Source organism: Podarcis muralis, chromosome 8 (assembly GCF_964188315.1).
Source record: "Podarcis muralis chromosome 8, rPodMur119.hap1.1, whole genome shotgun sequence".
In the NCBI taxonomy this organism is placed as follows: domain Eukaryota; kingdom Metazoa; phylum Chordata; class Lepidosauria; order Squamata; family Lacertidae; genus Podarcis; species Podarcis muralis.
In genome coordinates this window covers 54,936,179-54,951,042 of record NC_135662.1, presented here as the reverse complement: position 1 = coordinate 54,951,042, position 14,864 = coordinate 54,936,179, and positions in this window count along the sequence as shown.

Here is a 14,864-nt window from a genome sequence, read left to right as displayed (position 1 = left end):
ATCAGTAGTGGGTTTGTTTTTGTATATGTGGACTTCAAAAACAAAAACAAAAAACCCTTCGTTATTTTCTCTAAAGATAGTGCAAAACAGAAAAACAATAAACAAAACAGAAAATAATACATAAAACAAAGTAAAAAAATAAAGCAGGCAACAAAGAACTATTTTGGAAAACCTACTTCCATGTAGGTTTCATCTTTCAAAGTTGTGGAGCTTTTTTTAGACAAACCCCAAAGTTGTGGATTGACTTGTCTAAGATCCAGGACAAGGTGCCGCCTTTTGGAAAGCCCCCCGCCCCCATGTCAATTCCGCCTTTGAAATCCTGGTACTGTAATGTCCCTACATATGGCAGCCCTAACTTACACAAACGGCATGAGGACAAAATGGAGAACATTATTTTTCATGGTCATATTTCAGACACTCAGCTGTAAATGATCAAGTGGTGAGTAATCAAATGATGTACTTGAAAGCCTAGTGTGGCTGGCTGGCCGGCTGGCTGGCTGAACTGTTGCAAGAAGTGACATCAGGGGAAAGGAAAAACACTGTCTGTGGGTTGTTGGTTTTTTTTTGTTCTGTGACTGCACACCCAAGCCATCCCATCTCACTGCAAGTAATCAAGTAACAACTCCAGTATCTTGACCACACTCAGAAAGCAGGCAGTGTTATTTTTTTGTAGCTCAGGCATCTTCTGAGCTAAAGTAGTGGGAGGCCACAGGATTTGTTCAGAAGAGATAAAAGAAAGCGCTTCTTCACGCAGCGCATAGTTTAAACTATGGAACTCACTCCCACAGGAGGCACTGATGGGATGCCACCAACTTGGATGGCTTCAAAAGAGGATTACACAAACACATGCCTACACACCACTATAGCTATGCTCCACCTCCACATTTGAAGGCAGTAATGCTTCTGAAGACCAGGTGCTGAGAACCACAGCAGGGGAGAGTGCTCTTGTGCATTTCCCACAGGAATCTGGGTAGCCACTGTAAGAACAGGATGCTGGACTAGATGAGCAGCCTTTTCTCATATTCTTATGTAGGGTTGCCGTTTTTGATCTATTTTTATGGGAAATCGGGGGGAAATGGCACTGCCAACATGGGCTGCCATATCTCTGGGTTTTCCTGGACGTTTTACCAATTTCCACCCGGACACTGCTGCAGACAGCAGTATTTCAGATATGTCTGGGAAATCCCGGACGTATGGCAACCCTATCTTATGACCATGTATGTGTGAAACATGCGGCCCAATTCTTACTCAGAAGAAGCAAGTCCCTCCAAGTTCAAACGAGGCTTCCCCTTTAGTGTGTTTATCTTACAGCCCTAGACTTGATTTATGCATTCAGGCAACTGTGCCAATGCCGACTGCAGGGTGGTCCAACAGCGGCCCTCAAGGCCTTTTTTGGCAGCCGTCAGAAACATTTGATAATTCCCTTGCCCAGCCCTCATGCTGCCTTCCCAAAGTCAGGTAAGCAAGGCCCTGGGCATTGGGAAGGAGGCGTGAAGGCTCTGATAGGGTCCCTAGAGTGCTCCAGCCTTCTTCCCAAAGCCTAGTTAGTGCTGTCCCAGCTTTGGGAAGGGGGTGGGAGGGCCCTAGGACCCTGACATAGCCTCATGCCTTCTTCCCAAAGCTCAGCACTTCGGCTTTGGGAAGGCAACATGAGGGCTGAGTGGAGTCATCAAATTCTGGGCTCACTTCCCTTCCCTCGTGCACATGACAACCCCCCAGGAGTTCCGTGTCAAAGTACTATTGGGGCCCACTTAGTATGAAAAAGTTGGACTGCCTGGGCCTGCTAGAAAGGTAATATAGTGGAGGCACTTATATCTGCCCACTGTGTTTGTAGAAGTGGCTCTGCGTGCAGATTGCAAGTTAACTGTGCCAACGCACACCCTAATTAATTAATTAATTGCACAAATAACTTGCCATGTAGAAATTCTTTAGTGTGGCTGCATTTCAAAGAGTCACCCACTCAGTTGCAGCTGAATCAGTTCAAAGTTGTGGTTTATCATTAGGTTTCCCTTTCCTCACACTTGCCCACTTTATGATAAGCAATGCATGCTGGGATCCCTGCTGCAATCCGATTCCCTGGAGGAGGTTTATGTTGACAAAGGGCTGACCCATCTAATCATGTTCTACAGATGAATGTTCCAAAAAGAGAAATAATTTGGTGCCACTGTGCTTGGAATAAGGAATACTGACGCCATTTTGTTTAAATATAAATCATAGGCATCTATTATGTTGTGTACAATGTGCTTTAGAATCCTTTCAGATAAGAGATAGAGGGGAATCCAAGTCAGCAGGGATTAGCTCTGCTGAAGTCCTTCTGACATAAAGCACTCAGTGTGGTCTTCCAATATAGAAATATGCAGTGCAAACACCACTTATCTTGACATGTTCCCACCACAACCAAGCATGGTGCTTCTACTTAATGTTCTTGCACTCTCTCATAGTTTAATTATGGATTGTATCAGTCAGATTACAGTGGTACCTTGGTTCTCGAACAGCTTATTTGTCTAACAAATCAGCTCCCAAATGCCACAAACCCAGAAGAAAGTGTTCCAGTTTGCAAATGTTTTTTGGAAGCCGAACGTCCGACACGGCTTCCACTTGAGTGCAGGAAGCTCCTGCAGCCAATTGGAAGCTGCGTCTTGGTTTTTGAACGGTTTCAGGAGTCGAATGGACTCCCAGAACAGATTAAGTTTGAGAACCAAGGTATCACTGCACTTAGTTTTAGCATTTCTAGTTTACTTTAGCAAGGTAAAGCAGAAGGTAAAGGACCCCTGGACAGTTAAGTCTAGTCAAAGGCGACTATGGGGTGCGGCATAGCTGCATCACTCCACACTAAGTAAACAGCAAGACTGTGCATGTTTCACTGGTATGCAAACAACACTTTGAGATCTGTCTGAGTGGTGAAAACACCACAAAATGCAAATATAAGTTCAAGGGAAAAGAACTTTTCTCTGCATCACTTGAAACACCTGCTAATATAACTTTTATACCTATTCTTTGACCATATGCTATAGGAAAACCAATGACAAAAGCATGCTTAGCATCTTTCACACTGTGAAAGATTAACCAGGGATTTAGACTTAGCACTAATTATGCTTTTATCTGCTGCTTGTTTCGCTTCTGTTGTTTGCTGTTGCATACTGAGTGGTGGGGCAGCATTGCTCACCTGACTTCCATCCAGTCGAGTCGCTGTAGCAAAGCAAAACAGAAAAGGAGAGGTTGGCATGATAAAAATACACCAGCAGTTCACTAGATTGGCACCATACCAATCATGATGCCAACTTCTGCCACCGTATGCAGATCAGTCCTACCTTGCTATATGCTGCTAGGAATATAGGAAGTTGCCTTGTCCTAGCTTGGTTCCCAGGGCCCCTTAAACCATAATTCACCTTAGCAGAATACCATGAATCACATGTAGGGAGAGGGCTATTGTGCCCACGTCCTGCTCCTGAGCGTTCCATAGGCACCTGCTTGGCCACTGTGAGAACAGGGCATTGGACCAGAGGGGTGTTTGACCTGATCCAGCAGGCTCTTGTTATGTTGTGAAGGGGGATGAGCAACTTACTGGTGCAAAGGGCTACAATCATGGCCACACAGCCCTTGCTCCTGCTGCCAAGAGCTAAGCCACGATTTGTCTTAGGTTCTCTCCAAACACACCACAAGCTGCAACCAATGATAAAGTGTCATGCAAACAAGGCCACTGAATCAGACCATCCAGCTCAGTATTGTCTCCACTGACCGCCAACAACTTTCCAGAGTTTCAGAGAGGAGTCTTTCCCAGTTACACCTGGAGATTTGGGGAAGGTGGGGAGTGAACTTAGGACCTTTTACATGCATACCAGCTGCTCGGCCACTAAGCTTCATCTTTGCTAAAAGGTAAAGGTAAAGCCCCTGCCCATACGGGCCAGTCTTGACAGACTCTAGGGTTGTGCGCCCATCTCACTCTATAGGCCGGGGGCCAGCGCTGTCCGGAGACACTTCCGGGTCACGTGGCCAGCGTGACAAGCTGCATCTGGCGAGCCAGAGCTGCACACGGAACGCCGTTTACCTTCCTGCTGGTAAGCGGTCCCTATTTATCTACTTGCCCCCGGGGGTGCTTTCGAACTGCTAGGTTGGCAGGCGCTGGGACCGAGCAGTGGGAGCGCACCCCGCCGCGGGGATTCGAACCGCCGACCTTTTCGATCGGCAAGTCCTAGGCGCTGAGGCTTTAACCCACAGCGCCACCCGCGTCATCTTTGCTAAGCACCTTCAAATCACTGATAAAAGACAATACCCCAATGTTTTAAATAAACAAACATGAAATCAAACACACCAAGCTCCTGTTTTGACAAGTATCCTTTTGCCATCTTTGTTCTGAAAAATCCTTGAAATTATTCAGCGATCAGCCTGGTTTTCTGTAACCCTTAATTAACTCTGCATTTCAATCAAGGTTTTTATTTCAGAGTGTCGGGGGGGGGGTCCACAACAACAAACTTATTCAAAAGCGAATAGCATGCAACACTTGTGTAACAAACAATATCCTGTTCGAATCACATATGCCTATGTCTAGCGTCTAGTGAAACCATCAAACATTAGATTACTGTCCTACGGTTAGATTCTGCAGCAACAATAATGCAGAAGCCATCTCTTGTACTGGCTTCACTTTCAGTTCCAAAAGTTCTCTTTTGCAGCTTGGACTTGCAGGAAACAAAGAGGAAAAGTTCTCTTTGCTTCACTCACCGCAGTTCCAAAACAGCATTCTAAAGATGGCTGCCAACAGCTCCATAAAGGAAAATGAAGCTTTCGGCCCTTCATAACACAAAAGAACATAGCCAGGCTATGAACATATAATTTTGGGGAACTCCACAACTCCTTTGAAACTTACAAAGAAAACCTCATAACCAACCTGCTCCTAGGGGTTCAGGACTTCGTAGAAAGCAGTCAGTCAGGCATCCTTTTTGCCTGATCACTAGTTCCAAATTGCACTCCACGTCTTCTCACTCTGTATTTTTTAAAGGAACATATGCAAGTGGCTTACACTTACATATAGTGTAACAGGTGTGTGTCCACTCAAATCAAGGATGGAGAACATTTGTCACTAAAAGTTGATGAACTTCAGCTCCCATCGGCCTCAGCTAGCATGGTTGATGGACAGGGGTTATGCAAGTTTCGGTTCAGCAATACCTGGCGGGCCACAGGTTCCTCACACCTTATTTAAACGATAACAGCACCGGCTTGTAGTAATTGCACACGTGAAGCTTTTGCAAAGCAATCTGAGCACCAGAACTCTCATACAGTGGGAATCAGCCCTGCAAACAGGCTTCCTGAATCAGTTTCCTACCATGCAGATTATACAGCAAGCACTGGCTGAATTCAGGATGCAGTGAAACATGGCTATTAAACAAGTGGCAGCCAGTCCTGACATTGGATCCCTAAAATTTCTGACTGCCACTCGAGTCCATTAATAGATTCCTATAACAGGCACAGCATTTCCAAACTGCCGATAATTCATCAGGCTCTCTCTGGTTTCAAGGGGAACCTAATTTACGTGCTTGCTTCCAGAAACTTTGACAACCACACATACATAAATGCATACATGCATACATAATTTTATTTGTATGCTGCCTTTCCAGAGTTCAAACCATGCTCAAGGTGGTTTGGGAAAAAAATACATAACTACAACATAACAGAAGTAGTTATAAACAATAAATAGAACATCAAAAAATACACAAAAAAACCTGAAGAATTTCCGCACAAATTGCAATAAGATTTAAAATAAAGATACAAAAAGCCAACAGCAACAACCCCCTGCAAACAACACCCCAGCTGAAGAGTCTGTTCAGCAGCCTCAGCTTCTGTAGCTGGAGTCAGTCATGGCCCTGCCCTCCCAGGTAGAAAAAGGCCTGAGGGACAGGGAGCAGGTCTTCACAGCCAAGATGGTCTCTTTGCAGCCAAGGTGCAATGTTCATGCTATTTAAATGAAAATTAAGGAAACGTATGAAAGAGGATCTTTATTTATTTAGCATATTTCACCCGAAGGTCCCAGAGTTAGACCACAGAGTATTGTAAATGGAATAAAACAATAATAAGAAAACCAGGCAACATAAATTCTGTACAAATAAGCTTAAGCTTATCCTAACTTAATCGTTTGAGCACCTTTCTACATTTTTTCAATCCTAAGCCACCCTTAATCTTTTTTCTTCTGGCTTTCCATTTGTGTTCAGTAGTTCTTGTCTTAGTCCAGTTTCCCCACCCCCTCCTAATTTCTGTCTTGATTATAATTTTTAAAAATACTGATGTTCCAAGTTAAATCAGTTTATTCTATCTATCCACCTACACACACAAATGTGGACTCACACAAACATATTGCAAGTGTTTTTTCATAGCAATGCATTGGCTTTGTCCCAGATTCAGATAATTAGTAAAAGTTATTATAATTGTATTCCTAGAAATAGGTGTAGCAAAGTGTATTTGAGTGCGTGTCTGTGTTTTAAAACTCAGTGTATGTATATGAGACAAAATGAGAGAGGGGGAGAGAGAAAGAGAGAGCGCACACCACGAATTATCTATGCATAAAGAAATTAAAAGAGGTTTTTTTTTCCAGAGCAATTGAAGCCCATCTCTTGAACAATGACGACAGCTCCTCATTTTCGACAACAATAGAGGGCACGTAGGAGTCAGGCTCATTAGAATATCTGTGGCTCTTTTCACTTCTCTCTGCATTAAGCCCCCATAATGTCAGTTGTCACTTATTAATGACAATTAACTAGTAATCAGTAGTGAGACTCTTCGAGGTGGTCCTTGCCTGACAGGTGAAGAAAGAGAACATTGCGTAGTGCTATGCAGTGACATGGAACCTTCAAAGGGAGCACGGCATTTCCATAAATTATTTCAGAAAGAAATTTTCTTTTATATATTCTCTTTAAAGCTTAAGGATCTTTAACCCCTAAAAGGACTATGCTTATTCTGATGGCCTCACATTCCCCAAAGGCTGTTATGAATGCAATAAAAGCTGGCACTACCTTACCCCTCTAAGATGTAGGATATGTTCCAAAGCCTAGACTGCCTACGAATCCATTTGGTACCCTTATGTATTCTACGGTCTTATGGAACAAACACAACGTATCACCTTGGGAAGCCAGTAGATAATGAGAAAGATGTGGGGTGAAGCTTTACACCCTTTGGGGTTACTCTTTATGTATGCATTTGCAAAAAATAATCATCATATTTTGACCAGGAATAAATACATGCGACTGCAATGTCTGAGTGCGTATTCCTTTCCGTCACAATAGTGGATAACATTTGTTCAGTCTGGACATTTCTCTCTCTGCTTGGATTATTAATAGCTGACCACTATAATAAACAAGGGACATGGGTGGTGCTGTGGGTTAAACCACTGAGCCTAGGACTTGCCAATCAGAAGGTCGGCAGTTTGAATCCCCGCAACGGGGTGAGCTCCCGTTGCTTGGTCCCTGCTCCTGCCAACCTAGCAGTTCGAAAGCACGCCAAGTGCAAGTAGATAAATAGGTACCGCTGTGGTGGGAAGGTAAACGGTGTTTCTGTGCGCTGCTTTGGTTTGCCAGAAGTGGCTTAGTCATGCTGGCCACATGACCCGGAAGCTGTACGCCGGCTCCCTCAGCCAATAAAGCGAGATGAGCACCGCAACCCCAGAGTTGGCCACGACTCGCCAATAAAGCGAGATGAGCACCGCAACCCCAGAGTTTGCCACGACTGGACCTAATGGTCAGGGTTTCCTTTACCTTTATAGTAAACAAAGTGTTTACATTTTGAATGGCATATAGTTCCATGGCTTGAGCCTAAGGCTGAATTTTAAAATACACTTACTAGGGAGAAAGTCTTACTGAACACTGTGGGATAGATGGTGGAGTAAACGTGTAGAATGGTGCTGGAATTCCACTCAAGTAGATAAACATTCTTCCATTGCCCCTGTTAAATATGCTTAGGGTTACAGGCTAATTTGGCTTTACCTAATTTGACTTTACCTAAATGTAAAGCACATTTTCCCTCCTGGTTAAGCTGCAGTTCTTTTCAGGGCTTACTTCTAAGTAGGCATGCCTAGGATTCCACTGCAAATCTAGTGCTAAATCTAGCAGCGCAGAACGCAGCAAACCTTTTCATTTTTTCATATGGGAAATGAAGAATACCCGAATTTTCACTCTATAACAGCTGAGGTAGAGAAGCTATGGCCTTTCAGGTGCTGGAGGATTCCAACTCCCATCAGCCCCAGCCAGCATGGCCAACTGTCAGGGATGATGGGAGTTGTAGTGCGGCACACAGATGCTTCCTCACCCCTTATGATGGCAAGCTCTTTCCTCATCCTTATCCTTTAACATCCTAAGTATGGGTGCTATTGAACTCCATTTTACTCAGAGTAGGCCCACTGAAATTAATGAACACGAGTAAGTTGATAACAGAAGGTAGTGTATGAAAACCCTAAGAAAATAGAAAATAGAAAATAACGATTAAATTAATAAATAGGCAACTTCTCCTATTTATGCCCAATCGCCATTCCATACCTCCTAAATAGGTATTGTCAGTTGCTTGAAACCTGCACAAAAACTTGCACATGCAGTTTTTGGCTGAGCAGGAGAGCGCACTGCCTTCCCATCATTATTCATTTACATCACTCATATCACAAAACTTTCTCTGGGCAGTTCACAAACAATATAATGTTAAAAAAATCAATTAATATGCAGTAATATAAAATGCAACATTAGACTAATATTAGCAAGGCTAAAATCAGCAAGGCTAAAATGGGGTTTGAAGCTACACTAACAGAATGATTTGTAAAGGCTTGGAAACAAATTTTTTAAAAAATTTGCTCGGTGCTGAAAGGACATTAGTGTAAGCACCAAGCAAAGCTTTCTGGGGAGGGTATACTGTTGCAGCAGGGGTGCAATTACTGAAAAGGCCCTTTCAACTGTATCTCACTTGGTGGGGGCACTTGAAGAAGGTCTCAGATGAAGATTTCAAGGCACAGGTAGGTATGTGCGGAAAGAGGCAACCCTCCAGGTTCCAAAAGATGAAAAGTGTATGCCATATTTTGCTCTCCATGAAATGTAGTAGCAGGTACCATGTACAACAGAAGTTTCCTTTACACTTCTGAAAACACAAAACAGAATCTCTCCCCCTTCTGTGAACCCTACTGAGTCCTTTGCCAGAGATTAGGAACATTCTAATGCAACCAGAGTTAATACTGAATAATGAGAATAGTAGTAGTAGTAGTAGTAGTAGTAGTAGTAGTAATAATGCAAAATGCAATACTTTTTGAGATAGAGCAGCATTCACTTTTGCTGGACAGGAACTCAAGCCTCACCATCTCTTTGCTTCAGTGGAAAGCTGGAGTGGTTAAAAGGAAAGAAAGCCACCTGGAACATTTAAACACTTGCTCCCTTTCAAAAGGCCTGGCTGCTGTGTTTTTTCCTCCCTCAAAACCTACAGAAGGATGGTGACTTGCTGAGTTGCTCTGCCAATTCTCATTGTTTTGTTGGAGGATGGCTCTTTTGTGACATTGAGCTTGTAACTGTGCTTCCATGACAACAAATAAGATGTTATACATTGGAACCTCACAGTGACAAACTAAGTCTAACCAGGGCTTAAAGAAAAATGTTACATTTAACAGAACAATCGGGGGAAAGGAATGACAGCAGAAAATGTGGGCAAGGGCGCATGTATGTGCGCTGTCTAAGCGTTTGTGCGATTTTTAGACTGGGAATACAAGGGGTTTCCTATGGGTTTATGTCATGACCAAGTTTCTTCACCGTTTAATATCATTTGACTCATTCAGGAGGGGAGGAAATCAATTAAACACTGATAGAAAGAAAATTATGTACATATGTAAAAATACAAACAATTGCAATAAAAACAGCACTGCAGTCAGTCCCCCCACCCCCCAAAAAAAGCCTGTTGAAACAAGGAGGACAAGATGGAGGGAGCTTCTCTAGGAAAGGGGCTCCAAATCCAGGGGGGGGGCAACCGCCACTAAGGCCCTCTCGCATGTCCCTACCAAGCATGCCTGTGAGGGTGGCAGGACCAAATAAAGGACCTCTCCCAAAGATTTATTCCTATCACCAAGCAGGTTCATATAGGGAATACATATGAGTGTGTATGTATAATGCGAGTGTGGATTTAGTCTATATGTGAGTGGGTAGAGAGACAAAATGGGAAGCATAAGAGGAATTTTCTCTGCAGACAAAATCATACCTGTAAATTTGCACGGGACATCACTTACTGACTTTTATTTGTGTGGTTTGTTTTACTTTCAGTTTTGTTTTATTATGCAATCTGTGCTTTCATTTCATATTTTTATGTTGTGAACCTCTCCTGTGATCTTCGGATGAAGGACAGTAAAGAAATGTAACAAATAATATCAATTCTTATTTCAAATACGTATACTACTACAGATTTGCATGGCAGCTAACAAAAATACCTTAAAAATTAAAACAACGAAAGCACAATAATCAAACAATTAAAATTTCTTATAAAACAGCAGGAAAGGGCAATATAAAACACTTTATATACCTCCCTTTGTTCTCAAATTATTGATCAAATCACAGTTGTAACTTGATGCTGAATGAAGAGTGGATGCCAAGCACATCGTGGAAAATTCCATAGCCTGGGTGGGTGTTCCTGGTCACTTCTCTAATCTCAGGTGTGAGGGCACTACAAACAGGAACAAAGGCCTCAGTGGTTTATGGGAAATGGTATCTTAGTCACAGACGAGTCACTGCTTTTCACATGAACCATGGTTTGCAGTGATGCACATGTAACATGAAACCATGGTTAACACTGGGAAAGGAAGGAGTCACTTCAAAGAAAAAATGAAAGATGCATGTGTTCACAAGTCTGGCCTCTGAATTGTAAATCATAGCTTATTGGGTTTCAATATCATAACTGCACTCAACAGTGTGTATAAGAGTATCGGGATGATAATCTTTTAAAAGTAGAACATAATACATACCCACCAACTGCCCCGGAAAATCAGAAAAAAGCGTTTTTGGTGGTCTGCAATCTCGTGCTGTGCCGCAAAATGTGTGTTTCAGGGCACAGTGCCTGATGAAAGCACTTTTTCGGGTCCACAAGCTCGCATGGGTGTGTGTGTGTGTGTGTGTGTGTGTGTGTGTGTGTGTGTGTGTGTGTGTGTATAGAACTTTTATAAAGCACTAGGCCCCTTCAGAGGGACATGTGAACACGTCTGAGGCATACCATCCTCCGCAACAAAATAACTACATAGAATTCAAGCTATTTCAACTCACAAAAGGGGGCAAACCAAGATCCTTCTTGTTCCTATTGTTGGCAAAATGTAAACACTGAAAGATGCATTGAAGACAAAAGGTAGCTTGCGCCGCTCTTGAAAGGAGAGAGACACAATAAATGTTGAATGTTTTAACAGAATAAAGAGAGGCTTACAATATGTATGCAGGCCCTGAGGCACTTAGAGTTTCCTTTCTTTATGAGTGGCTTGGAAAGGTTATGTAGGTCGCTTACTTATGGCAGCCGATGTTAATAAAATAGCCACCTTTCCTAAATTGCTTTAGAGTAAAAAATATACATATACACATACATAGCGCACACATTGCAGAGACATTCCCTCAGTAGTGATCTCCAATTCAATGGATAAATATTGAATTTCTAAACTGCACAAAGGGCTGTGCCGCTAAATAAAAATTAAAGAAAACCAAAATACAACCAAGGTCTTGGGAGAAATCATACTTCACCTACCTTGTCATTTCCATACTTCAGCATGTGGTATTCTCAGAATGTTTGCCTTAATGCAATTGATCAAATACAGGGGTGAAGGATTGTCCAGTCTTCCTTGCTGCTTTAAAAAAAGTGATTTTAATACCAGAATCATACAAAACTCATCAGCGATGCCATGAAATGCCTCAAAGACAGCAGGGTCATCTAGCGTTGAGACCACTCTCTACACCTAGCATTTCCAAGGGAGCTTTCCCGCCATTTATATTAGGTCAGAGCCCACTTTAGAGCTGTTATTTGTCCCAGGCAACCTCTTCACCTACAACTAAATATCCCGTAATCATGTTTGCAGGCCTGTAGCAAAACAAACAATGATTTCTAAGGCTATTATGGAAAGAAGAAGAAGAATTAAGCCTATGGCAGCAAAGCACAATCTTATTTTACGTAATAACTTCAAAAGTTTTGTTTCTTCTTCCATAATCCCTTGGGCCTAAAATGCATAATCACCCGGTAATTGAAGTGAAACAAAATACCTAAATAGCTCAATCCCCTACAGAACACAGGTATTTACCAGTGGAGGTGGGGGAGGAAATTTAAAAGACCTCTGTGGCATGTTCTGGCACTAGCTGAATATGCTTTCCAGATACAACACGGGCTTGGCTAACCTGAAATCAGTAGAGAAAACTGAAGAATGCTGGCTTGAAAATAGGACTTTAAATAATGTACATGGTCTTTTTAAAAGCGAAGGATCTTGGCTCCAGTTGCTCTTGTTGTTGTTTTTAAACACACACATATTCATTTTGATAAAACACCAAACAGAATAAGCAACATGGCACCCTCAGGTACTGTTGGGACTACAAGTCCCACTATCCATGACACTGCTGGCTGGCAATGATGAGTATTGTACTCCAGCAATATCTAGAGGGCACCACATTAGCTATTCCTAAACAACTTTTTAGGACACATTACAATTTTGTAATTGCAAGTTACAAAAGAAATATACAGGCATATTAAGGCTGCAAGCATTCACCAGCAAAATCAGTTTTGCCATTAAGCAGTTAAGTATGGGTTGCAGGCCACAATCCATTTATTTGCGAGCAATTCCATAAAGGTGTTTGGTTCTACTCCAAATGGAAGTTGTTAATGGCCAGAAAGATCTTATATACAGAACTGTAGGGTAAAAAAAAATGCTCCGTTACATATTGGTAAAAGTCCAAAGAATCTGTGCTCATCTTTTGATTCTGGCAAGATGATTTCCCAAACAATTAAAATCTGGTCATTATAATTACATGCTGTTCTTAAACATGGTCACACCTGTATCTATATTTGTCTACCATGGTTTCAGAAACTGTGCATTTCATTAACATCTACAGACATATTTGCTGGTGCACATCTTTGAACAAGCAGGAGATACTTGGCGAGAAAGCTTTTTCAGCACTAACCAGGCCCAAAATAGCACCATTCCTGATTTACAGCAACATATATTTTCATTTACTAACTGATCCATTTATAAAGAAAAAAGACAGCTGATCCATTTAAAATCGGGTTGTCTCCATCCATCCAAGTCACGACAGCAATACCTGAAAAGCAAACCTCTCAGAGGTGCTCCTACAGAATACCCATTCAAAATATGTAATGGATAGTGGATGCCTGGCTTTCACATGCATTAATTGTCACAGCACTCATAGCATGGAGCACTGAAGGCCCTGACAGCTCACTTTTACATTCTAAGTGACATCTGCATTGAACAGAACAGAAATAAAGATTAAGGGAAACACCTGATGTGATAGCACTCAGCTTTACTTCAAAATGCAATATTTAAAAAGTACAGGTCTGTCTTCTTGTATTCTAAGTAAGAACTAATGTCAAAGCCTCAGAGGACTATAAGAATATGAAAAAGTACCAGCTGTTTTGTGGGCTTGTGCATTATATTCTTTCTTTCTTGTCACTAACAAGAGGTAAGAGCCATCTGCATGTAAGCCAAACCATGGTTTCCTGGGACAGCACAAAGCTTGGAATGCACTCACAACTACTTTTTCTCCCCAGTCTTTTTAGTGAAGGACGACATCTAAGCCATGATCATAGCAGTATACCTGAAGGAACGTCTCCACCCCCATCGTTCTGCCCGGACACTGCGGTCCAGTACCGAGGGCTTTCTGGCGGTTCCCTCGCTGCAAGAAGCCAAGTTACAGGGAACCAGGCAGAGGGCTTTCTCGGTAGTGGCACCCAACCTGTGGAACGCCCTCCCACCAGATGTCAAAGAGAAAAACAACTACCACACTTTTAGAATACATCTGAAGGCAGCCCTGTTTAGGGAAGCTTTTATTGTTGGACAGACTATTGTATTTTAATATTTTGTTGGAAGCAGCCCAGAGTGGCTGGGCAAACCCAGGCGGATGGGTGGGGTATAAATAATAAATTATTATTATAATATTATTATGATCAAGCCCTTTCCTCCTTAACCACAATCTGAAGCCAAGGGCAAACATTGGCTTCTAAATTCGGATTGTGACACAGGTGAGCTTAACCCTTTCCTGCTTAAATTTGTCCTACCAGAAGCTGCCCTTTCCCCATATTTGCCCTGATATGCATGCAACTTTTCCTAGTTGAGGCAAACAGTCTCCTGGGAGTGGAATTTTCAACAAGACAAATTCCCACCAGCCCCAGCCAGCATGGCCAATGATCAGGGATGATGGAAGTTATAGACCAGCAATATCTAGAGGACCACAGGTTCGTGGTTTAAACCACCTGCTCCTGTACTGTGGTCCCACTGCTGATTTCTATAACAGAAAAGGCATTAGGATTTTCAGTGGCTGTTTGGGGGGTGCTTTGCTACCTGTGTTTTCAAAGCACAGATGGGGGCACATGTAAATTCAGAAGCCTTACACAGCTGTCTAACTTTTTGTGCCTCTCCCAGAAAAAAACAACATTTGGCATTCATGGGATAATGTGTGAAGTCATCTCATGAAAATTTATATGTAGAAACAATGTGCCAGAATGGTTTGTGAGAATGTTCAAAAATGGATGCACAAGCAAAATCTTACATTTGTGTGGGAACCTACTTACGGAATAGGCTCCAGAAAATATTTTTTATCTAACAGAATTACTTACAAAACACACAGCCAGATCAGGGGCAAAGTTTTGGGGTTTTTTTTATCTTTGCAGAT